This window comes from Coenobita brevimanus, chromosome 79 (assembly GCF_032717465.1).
Source record: "Coenobita brevimanus isolate Jiangsu-jjx chromosome 79, ASM3271746v2, whole genome shotgun sequence".
NCBI classification, from domain to species: Eukaryota; Metazoa; Arthropoda; class Malacostraca; order Decapoda; family Coenobitidae; genus Coenobita; species Coenobita brevimanus.
Window position 1 is genome coordinate 16,751,958 of NC_137032.1, and position 16,323 is coordinate 16,768,280.

Genomic DNA, 16,323 nt, shown 5'->3' on the forward strand with positions numbered 1-16,323 from the left:
ACAAACAAATCGCCTCCAAGTCGCCTTGTCCACCGCCATTTCACTGCCCTGCTCCCAACTCACACCCCCCTCTCTCATATACCTCTCCACCCCATCCCTCCATCTCATCCTAGGCCTTCCCCTCCCTCTTCCCCCCTCCACCTCACTTACACTCTCTTCGTCAGTCTTTCACCCTCCATCCTCTCCACATTGCCAAACCATCTCAGTGTGTTCCTCATAACGCTTCCTATCACATCCACATCCTCACCACAACACTCCTTTATATCCTCATTCGTCAGCCTGTCTCTTTAGTCTTGTAATATTTATCTTGAGTTTTAGTTAAAGTCATTTTGGTAATCGAAGAGCAGGAGATAAAGGTGAATACAGGGAGTTGATCTTGATGTATTATCTTCAGAGAAAGTCTAAGCTGAGCTGCGTATGTATTGGAAGGGACTTAATATACTAACTAAGTCTAGTTGGACCCCTCTTCTTATTTGATCTCTCCACTACCTGCCGGTTCTATGGCCAGCCTCTTTCTGAGCTCTGATTCTTACATTCTCGTTTAGCATGGGTCGTGTCACGTGTGCTATACTGTCGTGGAAACTTCTAGAACACTGTATGTCTGTGTGTATGTAGAGCTTCTTGTGCAGGACCAGCATTTCTTCACTTTAAGGGTTGGAAGCTAATTTACTTTTGCTTGATTCTTGCTGATACACTACCTATCTTACACCCTGGCTTGGTGCTTCTATCTATCTATCTATCTATTTATCTGTCTATCTATCTATGAGTTGTATTATTATAATATGGGGTCCTGACATCGCTCGGTCTCTCGAGCTGGCGGTCCTCTGACAGCAATCATCATTGACATATGCTAATCTATTAATACATAGCATTGATTATAATATTGTATAAAGATAATATTCATGTTAATATTGGAATGTTGCATTAATATTACATTTTAAACAAGTTGTATACCTAATTGAATAAATGCAATATGGTTAAATTGGTTATTGTATGACATTTTGTAAGATGTGTATGTATAACAGTAAAAAGCATATGTAAAAAAGAAAAGTTCAAAGTTAAGATTATGGTAAGAGCTATTAATATTTCATATGAGATAATGATAATGGTATACTTCTATATCATGTCTTTTTTTTTTTTTAATAAAATTATTATAATACAAAATGTGTACACTTCATTCAGCGGGGTTAACTCGAATACTTACTCTACCCCCACTAAATACTGACTCCAAATTTGCAATTCTTGCATGCATTGTATGCAATGCGAACAGCACTACTGCAAATACAAAACAGAAAATCATAGACAGTATAATCTTGAACAACTCAAACTCAGATCTTCCCAGGGCTTCATTGTTTCATTGATCAGTTGCATAGTTTCAAACTTACGTGAAGTCATCTTAATACATGTGCTCATGTTTAAATCCAATTTTGGGGGAGGCGGTGGCTGAATCGGTAGAGAGGCGGCTTGCAGTCCTAATGGACCCAGGATCGAATCCCGGCTGTGGCAGGGAACAGTTTAAGGATTTGAATTTCCTATTAAAAAAAAAAAAAAAAAAAAAGCAGACTTTCCTGATCTACCAGATGACCCGCCGACATGTCGTAAAAGTACCCCCGCTAATACCAATACACCAGTCCTGTATGAGACAGCCCTAGCATGTATTCAATAAGGACGGTGGGTGTTAGTGCCGAAGTGGTGACATGTGGAGGTTTAGGAGGACTACTGGAATAGGCCACTGCCCCCAAGAAATAGGCCCTGAGCCTTTGCCCAGAGTCGGACACGTAAAAAAAAAAAAAAAAGGGTAGTGGGTGGAAATGTTTGTGTGTATGATTGAGGCTGGCGTAGTGATTGATGGTGGATAAACTGGACATGGATGGTGTAAACACCGCACAGTAGTCTGGTGCTATGTATAATCCTGATGCTGAAGTATGAGATGGTGGTATATCTGGACAGACTATGTAAACTGATGTGTTACGAGTGAAATAAAAAAACTGTGAGTGTCCGATGCGTTGATGGTGTACAAGCTAATCGAGCAAAAGTGAAGTTGCAGCGATTATGAATATTGTAATTTATTATGAGAGCCATTTCACAAGGGACTGTTTCAGTAGGCTGAAACGTGAAAATGTATGCAGGACAAAGGTGAACAGCATGTAAGAATGTGCGGCACTATTGTACAATCGTTGATTCACATGCGAAAGTGACAGTGTTCTGTCTCTTGGAGACCATGATGAGTTCGGTGTCTGTGTTGATGTTGATGATGACCAAAGTGTTATTATTCTTAGAAGGGAAGGGGTGTATTTCGTATACTGTGAACAGGTCGTCAGTTATGAATGGTACATGAACTACTACTGATGTTGGTGTTAGTGTTGCTTCTAAATATGGATAATATTGCATGAAATCCCTACTTCGGAACAAAGGCTTCAATTTATGTTTATGTATGCCTTGACTAATTATCTGACGTGGCTCATGAACTGGAAGTAAGTCAATTGTGATCTTGCCATCACCGGCATTCGAAATTCCTTGCATAAGTGCCCTGTAACGAACTCTAGTGTTGTCTTATTGGAGTAGAATTGTGTCAATGTGTTCCGTGATGATGGAGAAGTGTTGGAAAAATATTATGTTTCCTTCCATGTCATTTATTTTATCTACACTTTCGAGAGCTATGTTTTGCGCCTTTTCAGATTTTTCACGATTGTCTTCATTGCTGAGTTATGTCCTGTTGTGAATTTATCTTGGTATGTTAGTACCTGAGCTATTTTATTAAATTTATTGTTTATTTCTTGAAGGTCTTCCTCTGTAGCCAATCCAAAGATGTTCCCAAGAACTGCACCATCGAGGTCGAACAAACCGTGCTTTTGGCGAGTACGTGTAATGTTGTTCGTGGCGCTCAGTACCTCTGTTCCATGAGATGGGAGATCCTGGATCATGATGAGCATAGTTGACTTCGCCTGTTCTATCTTCCATTTCGCTAACTTCACTATTTCATCCACTTCCTGTGTGTTATGTGGCTGTGAAACATAGCCTCCTATCATGAAGTCCAGGGTCCTCATTGGTCTCGCGATGTTTTCTAGATAAGAAGGTAATTCGTATAAGTAGTCCAAACTGATTCCAGTACTCATGACATTTTATACGATTGATGTCGTGGCCGTTGGAGCTATGAGGCATCCTTGCCGTACTACGTGTTGGGGATCTAAGTGAGCATATCCTCTTCCTATGTACAGGAGAATCCATAGCATAAGTCCATTCATCGTTACCTACCAACAAAAAAAATAAATCTATTAATTTTCTAATATGGTCATGCTGTGGTCGATGATAATGATGATGTGCGTTACGGTTGACTAACGTAGAACAATAACTTGCTTGTTATTTCATTTGTAGAAGGAGTTTAAATCGGTATTTAAATCTCGTAAATGATGTACTGTAGATTTTATTGGAACAGTTGCACCTATGTTTGATTGTTTGGTATATGACCTTAATTTATTTTTGTAATTACTGTTGTTTTCTTGATTGGTTTCATGAGTTATGTTCGGCTGTTCGGTGGTATCCGAGGCTGTATAATTATTGGATAGTTCCCTTGAAACTTGTTTTAAATGGTCAATATGAACTTGTTTCTCTTCGCCACTTGACAGTGACCTAATTGAATAAAGCGCCTCGGACCCGGACGGACCATACTTTGACGACTAAGGAACGGACAAAGGACATTCTTAGGGTGGGAACGTGGAATGTGAGAGAAGTGAATGATGAAGTGAAAGAGAGAGAGATTGTTAAGGTGCTTGAGGATGCAAAAGTGGATATATGTGGATTGACTGAAACTAAATGGAAAAGTGAAAGGGTGAGACAATGGGAATATGGTTTAGGTATATGTGCGGGAGTCAATGAAAATGAGAGGGCAAGAGAGGGAGTATGTCTGATGATAAGCAAGAAGTGGAAGGAGAATATAAGAAAGTATGGAACAGTGGGTGCAAGGATTGTATGAGTGAGGATGAAAGTAGGTATACAAGCGTGGGCGATTATATGTGTGTATGCCTCGACAGAGGATCGAGTGGCAAGAGTGAAAGATGAGTTTTGGGCGAGTGTAGAAGCGTGTATGGACAAGTTTGAGAGGAGAGAGAGAGTGCTGTTGATTGGAGACATGAATGGCAAAGTTGGGAATGTACGAGTGGATGGAGTGGTTGGTCAGTGGGATGTGCCAGCTGACGTAGATGGGAATGGAAGTGCTTTGGTGGACATCTGTGCTGGAAAGGGGTTGGCAATAGCCAACACCTACTTTCGGCATAAGATGATCCACAGGTATACATGGAGAGTAGTGAGGAGGATGGATGGTGAACTTGTTGAACGAAAGGCAATGATAGACTACGTGTGTGTGGATGAGCGAATGAGAAGACAAGTGTTGGATGCAAGAGTGTGGAGAGGGTGGGGGAATGGAGTCTCGGACCATCACTTAGTGATGGCCAAGGTAGAGCTGCAAAGAAAGTGGTTGAGGAGACGAAGGGGAAGACAGGATGAAGCAACTCCTGCGAGAAGAGTGGATAAATTGCAAGATAGTGAGAAAATGACAGAGTATAAGAGCATAGTGGAAGAAAGATTGGGAAGGTATGAGCTAGAGCAGATGGAAGGGGTGGAAGACGTATGTAAGATATTCATGGAAGAGATAGGCACAGCGTGTGAGGCGGTTTGTGGAGTGAGGAGGAGATGCAAGGGTGTGCAAGGGACAGCATGGTGTAATGATGAGGTGAAACGAGCTGTGGAACAAAAGAAGAAGGCATATAGTGATTGGTTAGCGAGTAGAGGTAGGGGAGAAGATGAGAGAGAGAAGAGAGAGGTATATGTGAGCAGGAGAAGGGAGGTTAAGAGACTGGTGAAGGAGAGTAAAAAGAAAGTGGATGAAGAGATTGAGAGGAATCTGAGTGTGAAATGGAGGGAGAGTAAGAAATTGTTTTGGAAGGAGGTAAAGAAAGTAAGGCAGTGTGAAAGGGGAAATAGTAGGGGAGAATTGTTGGTGGAGAAGAGAGAGAAACTGAGGAAATGGAAGGAGCACTTTGAGGATTTGTTGAATGTAGAGAGTGAGAGCAGTGCGAGTATAAGTGGTTGGGGAATGGCTAGGAGAAGAAGAGATGAGAGGAGGGAGGAAGAGATCAGTAGGGCGGAAGTAGTGGAAGCGATGAAGATTAAGTTGGGAAAGGCCCCAGGAATTGATGGAGTGTGTGGTGAAATGCTTAGGTATGGGGGTGAGATTGTTGTGGAGTGGATATGGAAGTTGTGTAGATTGGCTTGGGAAGAGGGAAGGGTTCCAGAGGACTGGAAATCAGGTATAATTGTTCCTTTATACAAAGGAAAAAGGGAGAGAGAAGTATGTGGTAACCATAGGGGTATTTGCCTACTTAGTGTGACTGGTAAAATATATGGTAGAATACTCATTGATAGGGTTAGGCATATGACAGAGGAGCTAGTTGGAGAAGAACAAGGGGGATTTAGGAAGGGAAAAGGGTGTGTAGATCAGATATTTGTTTTAAGATGTTTAGTAGAGAAGTATCTAGAGAAGGGAAGGAAAGCGTATGCTGCCTTCATGGACTTGGAGAAAGCTTATGACAGAATAGATAGGCAAGGTATGTGGAAGGTATTAAGAATATATGGAGTGGAGGGGAAATTGTTGAGTGCTGTGAAGAGTATGTACGAAGGAGCTAGGGCTGCGGTGCGAGTGGATGGTGAGCAGAGTGAGTTCTTTGATCTCAATGTGGGACTGAAACAGGGTTATGTGATGTCTCCATGGCTGTTTCATATATACATGGATGGGGTTGTAAAGGAGGTGCAGGGTAGGGCAGTGGATGTGGGGGTGGCTCTAATGAATGAGGGTGAGATTTGGAAGCTTCTGGTGTTGCTGTTTGCTGATGATACAGTACTGTTGAGTGAAGATGAATGGGAGTTGCAAGGTTTGGTGAATGAATTTGGGACAGTGTGTAGGAGGAGTAACCTGAAAGTTAATGTAAACAAAAGTAAAGTTCTGGTGTTTGAGAGGAATGAAATCACAGAGTGTGCAGTGAGGTTGGATGGTGAGGATATGGAGAATGTGAGTGCATTCAAGTACTTGGGTAGTGTGATGAGTAGGGATGGAACTTTGGGGGATGAAGTGCGTGAAAGGGTACAGCAGGGAAGGAAGGTTGTTGGTACACTGAAAGCAGTGATGAGAAATATGGAGGTGAGTATGGAAGTTAAGTCACTGCATGATAGTATCGTGATCCCTATCCTGACGTATGGAAGCGAGGCATGGACCTTGCAAGAGGGGAACAAGTCAAGAATGAGAGCAGTGGAAATGAGTTACTTGAGAGGAGCATGTGGAGTGACGTGGAGGGACAGATTGACGAATGAAGAAGTGAAGGAACGCTGTGGGGTGGATGTGGTTGAGAAGATTAGGAGAAATACACTGAGGTGGTTTGGACACGTGAAGAGAATGGAGAATGAAAGATTGACTAAGAGGGTGTATGTAGGTGAGGTGGAGGGAGGGAGAGGGAGAGGTAGACCGAGGATGAGGTGGAGGGATGGAGTTGAGAGGTATATGAGGGAGGAGGGGGTGAACTGAGGGGAGGGTAGTCAAATGGTGGGTGACAGAGCGACTTGGAGGCGTTTTGTCTGCGGCTACCCTTTGCGGGATTAGGGCGTCGGGCTAGAGATAGATAGATAGATAGATGAATGATACCATAAACAATGTCTCTTAAGCTGATAGGTAGTCTCTTGGCTTTTTATTAAATGCCTCCGTCATTTCTTCCTTGGATCTCGTTAATTGATTTTTTACTCTTTTATGTATATCCTGGAATTCACGTAAACGGAGTTTAATCATCGTAGTTGTATATGGGTAGATTTTCATCTTCAAGAATTTCATATCGTAGTTTTTTATCTGTCCCCTATATAATGAAATGTGGTGTGTCACTTATGGATTTATTTATAGATCCATTAATTGAGGCTTCTACTCTTGGAATCCAATCATCCCAACTTGCATAATTTTCATTGAGAATGTGTCGTAGTACATCTAGTACTTTTCTGTTTTGTCTCTCTACTAACCCATTAGATGCTGGATGATAGGCTAAAACGTTAACCTTTTTGATATTATACTGTTTACATATATCTTGTGAGATATCAGAATTAAATTCTCCTCCATTATCACATTAGTACCCTTGGTGTAGTAAAGCGACATATCACTATCTGTTATTGCCTTTGCTACTGTCTCTGCTGTTTTATCTTTAATTGGAGCTAAAATTACATAACGGGTGAAATGATCCGTTGCTGCGAATAGGTATTGGTTATTATTGTATGATAATGGCATCTTGAGTAAATCAACCGCGACAACGTCCCATGGTTGATGTGGCACAGGGTAATTACCCATCGGTGCAGGAGAAATCGGGTATCCTTTGTGTTTTGGACATGATTCGCATCTGTCTATATGATTGTTTATATCTTTTCGTAATGATGGCCAGTAATATAACAACTGGGCTTGTCTGAATGTCCTATCCTTTCCAGGATGCCCTGCTTGTGGCCTGTCGTGTATCGTTCGTAATACTTGAGGTATCATGTCATTAGGTACTACCAATTGGTTATTATTTATTCGGCGTTTTGATTGTTCTGGGTTGATCTTGTATAAGGTATTACTGATTATTGTGAATTAATCTAGTGGTACATGTAGTTGGGTAATTGTATGTCATCTCCACTTTCTAACTGGTATATAACTTTAGACCATGTTGGATCAAGTCTTTGTGCTTTTGCGATTTCATCGTGGTTTGGGATGTCTCCTTTGAGATCTAATGCCGCGACCTGAATTGTTTTCGGGTTCCTAGATAATGCGTCGGCTACTATATCATTTTGCCTTATATACAGTATAATGAATATGTACATTGTAGTTTTCGACTGTACATTTCCATCTTGCTCTCTTCCCAGAGAGGAGTTTTTCTTTAAACATACCCACTAGCGGCTTATGGTCGGTAAATAAGTGTATTTCGTAACCATATACCAAACCTCGAAACTTTTGTAATGCAAAAACCAATGCAAGTGCCTCTAAGTCTGTAGTGCAATAATTTTTCTCTGCACCTTTTATTTGTCTGCTGGCAAATGCAATTGGTTGATTCTGTCCTCTTTTATCTGCTTGCATCAGTACAGCCCCTAATCCTTTAACTGATGCATCTGTACAAACAATAATGGTTTTGTGAAATCCGGATATGCCAAACATGGTGCATTTGTTAGTTTAATTTTTAATTTGTTAAATGCTTGTTTTTGTTCTTCTTCCCATTGGAATATAGCATCTTTTTTGAGTAGTTGGAATAGAGGAAAGGCTATATGAGAGAATTGTTGTACGAATGACCTATAGTACCCAGCTAGACTTAAAAATTGTCTAACTTCGTCAGTCGTAGTGGGTTCAGGAAAATCTCTCACTGCCTGTATTTTGCCATTAATGGTGTGAATACCATTAGAACTTAATTTGTGGCCTAAGAAATTTATTTCCTAAAAGCAAAATTTGCATTTAGAAAGCTTAATTTTTAAACCAGCATCACCAAGCTTTTGTAAGAGTAGGTTTAATAACTGGATATGTTCTGTGATATCTTTCGTTGTGATGATAATATCGTCAAGATAAACAAATATCCCTTGTCCTAAAATTCCGGACAATACGTAATTCATAAGACGCTGGAATGTGCCCGGGGCTGTTCTCAGTCCCATGGGCATCCTTCTATACTGATAGTGTCCTCTATTTGTGGAAAAGGCAGTGTATTTACGTGACTCCTGATCTACAGGAATTTGATAATAACCACTTAGCAAATCGAACGTGGAAAATACATTATTTTCTGGTCCAATATTCTGTAGGATGTTGCTTAGCAATGGCATGGGAAATCGGTCTGGGATTGTGTGATTGTTTAGTTTACGGTAATCTACTACCGCACGCATTTCTCCATTTCGTTTGGGCACGAAGAATAATGGGGCATTCCACGGGGAGACTGATGGCTCAATAATTTCAAGTTTTAACATTTCATCAACATACTGGTTTGCGAGTGTACGTTGAGATTGTTGGATTCGGTAGGCCGGTACGAAAATTGGTAGTGTATCTGAGTGCACTTTAAACTTCTGATTGATCAGGTTAGTACACCCTAATTGTTCTCCGGACAATGCTACGGTGTCCCTGTGTTTTTCCAATAGGGTTAACAAATAATTTTCTTCATCAAATTCACCTGAGTGAATTAAATTCTCTTTTATGCTTTCTCTATCCATAGATTTTATCTCACTTGTGACTCCAGCTAAAACTATTTCCATTACAGGGGCGGGAGATTTTTCAGTATTAACTATACAAGTCCCCCTTTTCAACTGTACTTCCCCATTCATGTGATTAATTAGAAATATCTGAGTTTGCCCATCGTCGTTCATCTGACATAATGTGTTTTCTACTGACAATCATTTTACTTTACATAATTCTTCTAGGACAAGAACAGTACTATTCTATAACTTGCTCTTTATGGTAACTTTCATATAGGAGTTAGGTGGTATAACTAAATCATTGGCGAGATGGGCGGGAAAAACTGATAAATCAGTACCGTTACCTGGGTTTCTAGTCCTGGAGGCTTGGGGGGGAGGGTGAGTGGATCTATACACTCATCTGTTTGTGTATGTTTGTTTAAGCTTTTAATATTACCAGTTCTTTTTGGTTCTGTTTTACTAATCGGTGAGGATTATGATGGTATTTCCTCAATGAATTCATTATCAAAGTCTATTCCATTCATTTGTGGGAGTAAAGTTATTTTCTCTGTTCTCATGCGTCTTAATCCCAGTATCATATGAGCTTTAATTGCTAAGTTTTCAACGATATAAAAAAAATGCAGAGATTGGTCTTGTAGTCTCTGTGAAACTGATGTTTAATCGTATCATACCTTTTACTGTGATTTATTTGCCATCTACTGTATATAAGTCTAAATCAGATTCTTCCAGAAAAGTTACTTTCTTCTTATTTCTAAAATTTCTATTTATTTCTTCTTGTGTTATTAAGTTCACTGGAGAGCCTGTGTCTAATAATAAGGAAACGTTTTGATCCTCACATACAGCTGGTATCAAGATACACTCATTTCCCAACATGCCTCCTATGTGAATTTTAGACTTGCTTTTCTTTACGTTTGTTCGTTTTTTGTCGTGACTTGGTCTTCCCCCGATTTGAAAATAGACACTAATTTTTCTACTGTTTTGCAATTACTGGTCCAGTGCCCTTGGCACCGATGATGCCTACAGTGGGGACCACATCTTTGTGTCTTTTGTCTATCCTCTTTTCTTTTGATAAAGCATTCATTCTTTGTGTGTCCTGGTTTTGCACAATAATGACACAGAATGGACCTATCTCTTGACTGTGATCTACGAGGTGACTTCCCATATTTAGTGGCGTCTGTGGTGCGAGATCTGCTTGGACTGCGCGAAAACTTACGAAACTGCCTGTAGCTTGGTGTTTGTGATCGTAGTCTCGATGCGTTTGGTTGTTTGCTCTCCCTGCTTTCTGGTCGCGATCGATTTTGTTCTCTGTTTGGGGTAGTTGTAGCTGTTTTCACAGCTGATACTATCTCAGGCACTCTCGTTCTACAAGAATGTGATTGTGTTTCGATCACCCCTGCTTTGCTACACTGCATCTCTACCTCGTTCATTAAGTCTAGTAAGCACATACCTCGGGTGTACGCTATCGTCTTGGCGATCTTGAGGGTCCTATCAGGTAACTTACACAAGGCAGCTACATAACCAATGATGTCCACGACGAGGTCTGGGGACATCTTTCCATCTCCTGTTATCCAATTTGAGTGTTCTAAGGTAGTTAATAATGTTCTTTTGATCGTGGAGACATTGGCAGTTATTTCAGTGAGCACATGATTTGTAGTGTGCTCCCTTACAAGATCTACAATCTTATGTAATTCTGAGTTTATACCTGGCAAAATGTTCATACTTCCAGAAAATTTCTTCAAAAATTCAGTTTTAAATTCATCATATGTCATAGCTCGGAGAAGCTTGTCTGACCTAAGCAAGGTTCCTGCCGGGCACCTTTCCTGACTAATCCAAGAGGAAAAAATAGCAATTTTCTCTTGTTCATCTGTCATGTGCCTGTATACGAATTTCTGTTCACACTGATTAACCAATGGAATGACATCAATGCGATCTTTTTCTGTGCCAGAGAATTTCGGGGCAGTTTTATCCTCATGATAGACTTAAACATTAGTTGGGGATGTTTGATCCATGGTATTCATCTTCACTGGTTGCTCTGTTAATTTAACTTGAACATGTTTATTGTTGTGTGAGGGAATAGTGGAATAAATTTTTTCCTGAATGCTGAACTATGTCAAGTATATTTTCGTAGGTATGCAAGGCAGAGAATAAATCCTCACTCGTTACATCAAAGGGGGTTTGCCAATCATCATCATTATCATCTAGAACTGAGGTATTTGTTTCTTTATCGTTAGTTTGCGGTGAATTTTGTAGGGTGGGTGTGTTGCCCTGGTGCCCTCCTAATTGTGTATCCGCAGTGGGCACTAACTGTATCATTTGGTACTAACACGGGTGGAGGTGAAAATATTCCTGTCATATCACTAAGCTAAAAAGAATTCATGTTGCTAAGGCATGGTGTTATGAAATACGTCTTTTGTTTATGTCCTAACTAAACAGATGAGTAAATGAGTTGTAATGAATGATAGATAGTGAGTGTATAAGTGTATATATAAAAATAAGTAAAGGAGGTGATTGTACCTAATTTAAGCACTGAGAAGAAATGAGTATGTATAATTACATCCACTTGATACAGATGGTCCCTCGGAGAGGCGTGTCGGAGCAGCTGTCGATCTCGGAAGATAAATGCAGAGTTCAATGAAGATCTCCTCTCAATAATTCTAGGGCTGTGTTGATGGACGATATTACTCTTGAAATTCCCTGGCCTGATGAATGTAGTAGTTAATAGCTTTCCTCACAGGCGAACCTCACCATAGAAAGTCGAATTCCCACTCATTACTGTGGAAATAAATAAGTATGAGTAGGAGCTATGTGAAGAATGAGAAATGAGTAGTGGGTGAGAAGTACCTGATGTCAGTCACACGTTGATTGGCGTGGTGTCATCTCAGTGAACACGCATGGTGATGTCATCTCAGCAGATACACATGGTGACGTCGGCTTCGCACACTGGTAGCTGTGGTGAGTAACTGAGTTGTGATGAGTAACCTGAGTGAGGAAAGGTGAGTGAGATGCGTTATAAATGTGGCTCTGGTGTTTTGCCGCATCGTATTGACCTGCGTCAACAGTGGAGGTAGGGGGGGCGGTAGGAGAGAGCGTTGGGGGTTCTAGTGCTTGTTGCTTTGTTCTTGCTTTTCGTTTACTTGTTTTGTTTTTTATTCTTCTTGTTGCTGCTTGAAGTTGCATGAAGAAGATTATAGAGTTGTCTTGTAGACTTGTTATTTGTAGTTAATTGTAGAGCTTGTTGATCCTCACTCAACTCGTCATTGCTACTGTATGCTCATAGACTTGTAGGCTAGTAGACTCGTAGACTCGTTCTTCTTATTGTATTCTCGCTTGTGGTTACTTGATCATAGAATTGTGGTAATGTAGAATCAGCTGTAGAGCTGGAGCTGATCTTGGTTACAGTTTTGCCTGCTTTTGTAGAAATGATGGTTCATATGCGTAGAGTCGATCGTTACTGTGCTGCCACCATTTATATATATACAGTATATGTAACTCTTTAGTCTTGTAATATTTAAGTCTTGAGTTTTGGTTTAAAGTTATTTTGGTAATCAAAGAGCAGAAGGAGTTAATGATGAATACAGGGAGTTGATCTTGATTTATTATCTTCAGAGAAAGTCTAAGTTGAGCAGCATATGTATTACAAGGGACTTAATATACTAAGTCTAGTTGGACCCCTCTTTTTATTTGATCTCTCCACTATCTGCCGGTTCTATGGCCAGCCTCTTTCTGAGCTCTGATTCTTACATTCTCGTTTAGCAGGGGTCGTGTCACGTGTGCTATACTGTCGAGGAAACTTCTAGAACACTGTATGTCTGTGTGTATGTACAGCTTCTGGTGCATGACCAGCATTCCTTCACTTTAACAGTTGCAAGCTAATTTCCATTTTCTTGATTCTCGCTGATACACTACCCATCTCACACCCTGGCTTAGTGCTTCCACGATCTATCTATCTGTCTATCTATCTATGAGTTGTATTATTATAATATAGAGTCCAGACACCTGGAGACTGTGGTACAGTGGTAGAGTGTTTTTCGCATGCTGATGGACGCGGGTTCGTCTCCCACCAGTTATAAAAACTTTGGGAAGCGTTCACTGAGCCACCTACTACTTTGGCAGAGATAAGGGGTGCTGTGGTTGAACCAGTGTCACATACTAGTATGCTTGCGCCTAGTCGCCTTAAGGCGGGCCGATTACACTTGATTCACAGACTACACGCGCATCCAAAGCCACTACAACACTACAATCACACTCACAAGCACTTCTCACCCTACATACAGTCCGTACCAGGCAGCATAAGCCAATGGGTAGAGATACATTGGCTATTTCGTCCCTGCTTCGGTAGGGATAGGCCGATCATGCAATGGACCTCAACGGCTGTTGATGATCATGATATATATACTTAGTCTGTACTAACTGTATATATATATATATATATATATATATATATATATATATATATATATATATATATATATATATATATATATATATATATATATATATATATATATACTGAATCTGTGTCATAAAAGACTTTGTAGTAACTTGTAGAGAAGTTTTGTTGTTTAGTTGTCACTCTCGATTTCTTGTAGTAGGAATTAAAGATGAATACAGTGAGTTGATCTTAATTTATTATCTTCAGAGAAATCTAAGTTGAGCAGGGTATGTCTTACAGAGACAATATAATAAGTAAGTCTAGTTGAGCCCCTCGTTCTTGTTCACTCTCTCCACTACCTGTCGGTTCTAATGCTAGCCTCCTTCTGCCCTCTGCTTCCTAAATTCTGGTGAAGCAGGGGTCGTGTCATGTGTGTTACACTGTGGTTGGAAAGTTCTAGAAGCCTGTGTTTGAGTATGTGTGTATGTGTGTGTATGGTCACGAGGCGCCGTAGTGTGCCTATAAAGCATTCCTTGAGTTAAGAGTGTGTAAGCATGTTTAGCATTGCTCGACTCTTGCAGACACAGTACCTTCTCATCATCTGACTTCCTGCTTCTATCTGTCTCTCTATCTATCTAATTATCTCTTTATCTATTATGATTTGTAATTATAATATGGAGTCCTAACATATGCTCGGCCATGCCACTGGAGGTCCTCCGACAGCAATCATCATTGACGTATGCTAATCTATTAGTACATAATATTGATTATAATATTGTATACATATAATATTCATAGTAAATTGCAATGATCTAGTAATATTACATTTTAAACAAGTTGTATACTGTACATATTTGAATAAATGCAATGGTTGTTGTATGACATTTTGTAAGATATGTATGTATAACAGACATATGCATATAATTGTGCAATGGCAATACTGCTAGGTTATACATTACATATTGAGTTATCCCTTTAGTAATGTCTAATATTTCACCTAACGTATATGATGATACTGGTAATACAGAATTGTGGTATAAATGTATGACTTAATATTGTAGTAACATTGTGGTAATACATAATTGTAACATTGTGAATTGTTACATAATTGTATTGTAATTGTTACATTGTAGTAACATTGTAGTAATACATAATTGTAATATTTTATGAATTGTTACATAATATTGTGGTAATGCATAATTGTGTTGGCCTTATAATTGTAGTTACATTTTGTTAATGCAACTGTTACATAATTGTGTTGGCCTTATAATTGTAGTTAAAGTTACACAAAAGTTACATCTTGTTAATGCAACTGTTACATAATTGTTACATATTGTTTGCAGTTACATAATTGTAGTTAAAGTTACATAAAAGTTACATCTTGTTAATGCAACTGTTACATAATTGTTACATATTGTTTGTAGTTACTTAATTGTAGTTAAAGTTACATAAAAGTTACATCTTGTTAATGCAACTGTTACATAATCATTACATATTGTTTGTAGTTACATAATTGTAGTAAGTGTAACATAATGCAATCGTTTGTCGTTACATAATTGTTACATATCGCTTGTAGTTACATAATTGTGGCAAGTGTAACATAATGCAATCGTTTGTCGTTACATAATTGTTACATATTATTTGTAGTTACATAATTGTAGCAAGTGTAACATAATGCAATCGTTTGTCGTTACATAATTGTTACATATTGTTTGTAGTTACATAATTGTAATAATTGCAGTCCTGACATTGAATCCGGTCATGCTGCGGTCGATGATATGATGTGCCATGCCACTGGCTCGTGGAGACAACAATTTGCTTTTTGTTTCACTTATAGAAGGAGTTTATGTGGTATTTTGGCATTTGTAGTAACACTTATGCATATTTTCATTTGTTTGTTATGTGATCTTACTGTATTTTTTTTTCTTTCGTTTCTTTCTTTTTTTTTGTATGTATTGATTCCCTATAGTTTGTTTTTCTTCGTTCGTCTACGTTTTTTCTGTGTTGTTCATGGTTCCATAATTGCTGGCTAATTCCCTTGGGACCCTTTTTTAAGGTTTAGTTTATATTGCACAGATATTACTGAAAATGATATTATATAGTCCCATATTTTGTTATTTTATATAAAAAATATATATACACTATATACAGTATTAACTATATACACTGACTTGTTGTTCACTTGTACCTATCGTGGGCAATATGTGTCAGCACTGTGTGGAAATTTTTGTCTTCACGATTGTGTTGAAGATGTTCATTCTTGCTAACGTCATTTGTGTTGGCCATTTTTTTTTCTGGTTTTCCTTGTAACTTAATTTATATGTTTCCACAAGGTAGCTTTAATTAGTAAATGTTTAATACAGTTCTTTTAATCGCTCACTGAGTAACTGTGATGGTATATTTTCTTTATCACTTTGCAGATGTAATAATGTATAGCTGTATGTATGAAACACGTATTTTATGTAGGTATAATTGGTAACACGCGTTGGTAGCAAATAAATGCTATAATAAATGAATGAATATATACAGTGTAGAATATTTATTGTTGGTGCAAGTAATTAATGATGATTGAATTATGAAGATAAATGAAGTACGTATATGAATTTAAGTTGTAACTACACAGCAGGTTTTATATGTTTGTGCAAAATGTGTTGTCTCACTGTGTATCGTATGAATGAAACAACTATGTAACTCACTAATTTTTTAACCGTGGTGGGAATGGTGTG